The sequence below is a fragment of the Propithecus coquereli genome, unplaced genomic scaffold (genome assembly GCF_000956105.1).
Source record: "Propithecus coquereli isolate 6110/MARCELLA unplaced genomic scaffold, Pcoq_1.0 Scaffold145, whole genome shotgun sequence".
NCBI lineage: Eukaryota > Metazoa > Chordata > Mammalia > Primates > Indriidae > Propithecus > Propithecus coquereli.
This window is the reverse complement of record NW_012138858.1, coordinates 224,017-229,443: the sequence shown is the minus strand read 5'-3', so window position 1 is coordinate 229,443 and position 5,427 is coordinate 224,017. Positions and strand designations below refer to the sequence as shown.

General features: G+C 41.3%; 1 pseudogene; it reads left to right on the top strand.

The window, feature by feature from the left end:
- LOC105806729 overlaps positions 1–4,060 on the top strand; it is a 7,721-nt pseudogene extending 3,661 nt beyond the window's left edge.
- The last annotated feature ends 1,367 nt before the right edge of the window (positions 4,061–5,427 follow it).

Below are 5,427 nucleotides of genomic sequence, written 5' to 3'. Positions count from 1 at the left end.
TAACAAGATTTTGTTCACCTTTTGAAAAGAGGGGAGGAAAGAAAACAGATTCAGTTTGCCTCCTTATAAGCTGAGTCTCTAAGAGTAAAATTTTTTTTGCTTTTTAAAATCTTTTAATTGTCAGTCTGGCTAGGTGAATGACTATGATTTTATGGTAACCTGTGATCCTGTTTCATGACAAATGTTTTATGACAGAATATGGTCAAAAAATTTAGTCATTTCACCTATTCAAGGTGCTAATTTCTCTTATTCACGTTCCCCTGTGTTATACTGTTCACTCCTGACCCTGGACACACTCTCAATAATTCAGGTGCCCTTTTCATCGGGTTTGACTTCCAGGTTGTCTGGATGGGCTTCCCACAAATAGACAGACAAAACACACTCACTACAGAAGCTTTGCCTTTTTGGTGACTGGCCTGAGACAAGAATTTTTGTCAAGATAATCCCTGTGTGGCCAGGTGCCCTGGCTCTCGCCTGTAATCCTGGCACTCCGGGAGGCCAAGGTGGGAGGATTGCTTGAGGTCAGGAGTTCGAGACCAGCCTGAGCAAGAGGAAGAGCAAGAGCTCATCTCCACTAAAAAAAAAATAGAAAACAATTAGTTGGGCAACTAAAAATAGAAATAATTAGCCAGGCATGGTGATGCGCACCTGTAGTCCCATCTACTAGGGAGGCTGAGGCAGGAGGATTGCTTGAGCCCAGGAGTTTGAGGTTGCTGTGAGCTAGGCTGATACCCCTGTACTCTAATCTGGGAAACAGAGCAAAACTCTGTCTCAAAAAAAAAAAAAAAAAGGATAATCCTTGCATTGTCTCTGTTGGATTTTTGACTAACTAGAAAGACTAAACTTTGAGGGTTGAAATTTATACCCATATGACTTCCTGCATTGCCTTTAAAGTCTTCCGATGACTATCACTCTTCGTTAAACGAAGGCCATTGTTTTATAGTGATTTGTGATTCTATTTAAACAAATGTTTTATACCTGTAATGTTTGGCAGGCTTTCTAAGAACGAAATTCTAAATTCAGTCCTTTTAACCTCAAACTAGCTTTTAATAATGGAGCCACTAAAAAAGAGAAACTTATTGGGCTTATCGTCTTGTTAAACCATACAGGAATGCATTGTCAAATATGAGACAGTATTTAACTTTCTTTGGGTTGTATTTGTATAAATATATTGCAAATATCTGTTCCAAGGCTGTATATATATTATCAATAATAATATCTATGCTAGATTGTTGTGTGCCACAGAGATGGCCAGGTCTCCTTTGTATCTTTGGCCATAGTTATTATAAGACTTTTTATCATCCACAGATAATTATTGTTTTACTTTGATTCTTCTTAAATGACAGTTTATAATCAGGTATAGTCCAAGATTTGCTTCTTCAAAAAATATTATGAAAAGAACTAAAATTTTTTTTTTTACTTTTTGTTTAAAAACATTACTGATTTTCTTACTTTGTTTTCCAAAGTCATGACAAGTATTAAGTAAAATAAGAAAGTTTATCTGATGTCACCAGAATTTGAAACTGTTAAATCCTGCCTGGCCCAACCTTATTTGCTGCTACTAAAACTACAAACAGGCCCGGTGTGGTGGCTCACGCCTGTAATCCTAGCACTCTGGAAGGCCAAGGCGGGAGGATTGCTTGAGCTCAGGAGTTTGAGACCAGCTCTGAGCAAGAGTGAGACCCCCGTCTCTACTAAAAATAGAAAAAAAATTAGCCGGTCAACTAAAAATGGAAACAAACAAATTAGCCCGGCGTGGTGGCTTGCGCCTGTACTCCCAGCTACTGAGGAGGCTGAGGCAGGAGGATCACTTGAGCCCAGGAGTTTGAGGTTGCTGTGAGCTAGGCTGACACCACGGCACTCACTCGGGCCTGGGCAACAGAGCGAGATTCTTGTCTCAAAAAAAAAAAAAAAAACTACAAACATTCTTCCTCTAGGCCCAGGGACTATTGCAAAAGAGACAGGTGTATAAAATTGTAAGGGTCTATTTCAAGAGATAGAATTAGTTCAAACTCCACATTTTCCCTAAGACACCTTTGTTTCTCAGTCCCCTTTAAATTTATGCATGGGAGATCAGTCCTCTTGTAATCTTTCACCTGAATTTCCCCACTCCCTCTCGGCACTTACCTGCTGGCACTTACCTGCCAGTCGTCAAACTAACTCGACAAATTCTTACAAAAATATACAGACACTCACCTTCTTAAACCTCAACCTTTTAATTTAAAGGGACTGCAACATTTACAGCCTGGAGACTGGGTCTTATTCAAAGATCTCCCAGGACAAACAGGCCCCCTACAACCCCCATGAAAGGACCCTTTTCAAATAATTCTCACCACTCCCACTGCAGCTCAACTTGTGGGAATTCCGTTCTAGAGTCACCTCTCCGTGGCTCAAGCCTACAGATCCTCCAGAGGAGCCTTCTTCCACCCACCACGAGCTCCCTGAGAGTCCGCTAACCTCACCTGCTGGCCCATCACAGATACCAGACTGATTCAGCTGACAAAAAGCATGAGAACCATGAGCTTTAATAGTATGCTCTGCTATATATGGCTTCTTATCACCCTTTTTCTCTTCTTTATACTTTTCTTATGGCTCTACAAATGCCACAACGCAGCTCACATACCAGGCTGATCCTATTTCTGCCCATGCTGAAAACCTTACTGATAATCTTGCTTTTCACACCCCCCACCATGGGCATTACAAAACATCCCTATTTGCCTACAGTCCAGGAGGCCCTTCTACTTTTTAAAACTGTGGACCTTCTCGGTCCTGCTCAAAACGTTGGATTAAACTGCCTCCCCCTAAGACTCTCTGCACAATAGAGCTAACTTTAATCTCCAGGGAGCAATATTCGCCTCAGTCTCACTGGTACGACAAGATCCCCTGTGCCTGTAAGTCCACCTTGCCCAGGCCCTTTGTGGGAGAGTTTTCCTGATGGCTCCCAGGCTTAGTCACACTGTCCAGGGGACTGCTAACCATGTTTAGGTTACTATACCCACCCGAATCCCTTTTTGTAGCATATATTTTCCTAAACCCCATAATGTCACTACCAATTGGACCCAAACAAGCTATTGGGGACTAGCATTTGTCCCCCACCCCACAATCATGGCCTTTCAAGGGAAAAAACTTTTGATTCCAACCTAGAAACATCAACTGCCAGGGATGTCAAAAACTAAAAACCCCTCAGGCCTACGGGGTAGGATGGAATCCTACTGGTCCTTCTTTCAACTGGACATGTTACCTCTCTGCGATTCCTACGTATACCTCATGTTTACCTCCATTGGCTGAAATGACTAACTTATGAAGGCATAGAACATTATAAAGACCACCTTACAATGCTTTGTTTCAATATATCCATAGATATTTGCCTAAATCCCAAAAACCGAACTTACCTTCTCTGTGGATCAAATGCTTACCTATGCCTCTTGACAAACTGGATGGGAACTTGTACTCTGGCATGTATAATCCCTAACCTTACTCTTATCAATATCTTTCCTCTCCCCATTTATTCCTCACACCCCCGATCAAGCACAGTGCCTTTGTTGTCCTCAAGGTAATTAGAGTAACAACAGGGCTTGCTACTGACACTGCTGGCTTATTTTTAATTCAGTCTTTACAACCCAAAGATTGTCTTTAGAAATAAGCCAATCAGCCATAGACTAAGCCCAACAAATGACTATATTACAACAACAAATAAATTCCCTGGCAGTTGTTTTTGCAAAATAGGTGAACTCTTGATCTCTTAACTGCTAGTCATGGAGACACATGTGCTATACTAGGAGAAGATTACTGTTTGTTTATTAACTAGTCAGAAAAAATACAAACTAACATTAAAGACATTCTAAAAAGGACTAATATACTTCATGAACAAGGAACTTCTGGTGTATCTGACTGGTGGGATTTTAAACTCAACCTGTGGCCATGGTTCTCTTGGCTAACACCTCTATTAGGGGCCCTCGTGATTCTGCTTTTAGCTCTTGTTTTTGGACCCTACATTCTCCGCTATCTAATAACATTCATACAAAACCGAATTCAAGCCTTAGCGGTTTCTCTTCAGTGACACCCCCATTCTGCCTCTAATCTTACTTTTAAAACTGTCCGTCTTCAACCCCTTACCCTTCATGATCCAAATGAACTCTCCACCCACTGACCCAGCAGAAAACAACTACAAAAGATGAGACCTCCATCCATATTCCCCAGTTTCTGAATTCATTAAATAAAAATTTTAATTTTAACCAAAGACAGGGGAAATGAAAGGGTGGCCTTACTAATAACCTATCTAACAGAGGAAAATAAACTATCAAATGGAAAGTAAGGAAACTCACAGCACATAATTGCCCCTTTGAAGAGAAAACTCACAACACAACTACCGTTTGTTTTAATTAAAGCACATGTGGCCTAACTTGTTCTAAGACTCGCTTCTCAGCCCCGAAGACCCCTAAGCGGCCGGTAGGGTCCGAACTCCCCACTTCAGTTCTCGCCAGCACTGGGTTCCAAGGGCTCAGGTAAGCTGGCCTTACAGAGAAAGGAAAAGACCAGCTTTGCCGCTGCTTCTGTTACCAGCCTGCTAAAGCAAGGGGAAAAAAGCCATTTTACCCTTTAAAACTCCAAGCAACTTCCCCTCGGCCGCCCATTTCCTTTCTCTGTGTGCTGTGGCCATTCGCCCCCTCCTCCCCCCAGCCCTGGAGGAAAATAAACTTTGTACTTCTTTCTATCCTAAACTCTGTGCGAAAATTCTTTCTCCAACCTGCGCCGTGAGCTCCTCGTGAGGTCCCCACCCTGACACTTCCCACTAACTTCTTACAATTCAATCCTATACTTGGTCCATTTAGCTTAGATTGGAAATTTCCCAAGGGAGTTCGTGTTTTGCAGTTCTTTGTTTAATTTTAGTTCTGTGTAGTTTAGTTAGTGTTTATGGCACTTAACAAAACCTTCTAGCCATGTTGGATGCATATTGTGCAACTCAACTTGATACAAGTAAGACATAACACATTTTCCACTTAAGAGTGAGTAGGACAGCTTTATTATGAAACGGTAAATTGTAAGGAATAAAATACTAGTCCTGGTCAAGTCTCAAGGCATGTTTCTAATAAAATACTCAAATTGTCATTTAAATTTATGTTCACTGTGGTATGCTCCAGTAAAACATCAACATATTTTTTAGCAGTTATATCCGTAATTACTGGTTTTGTACATTTTTGGCTTGTATCAACTGAACTTGTTCTGTAAACCTGAGGTATATAATGCCTTCATTAACATATACATTGGGGCATACCTAATCAAAAAGCAAATAGAATTTCACCTCTGCAAATTGTATACAATTTTTTCAAAAACTATTCTGTAAGGGCCGGGCGCAGTGGCTCACGCCTGTAATCCTAGCTCTCTGGGAGGCCGAAGTGGGCAGATTGTTTGAGCTCAGGAGTTCGA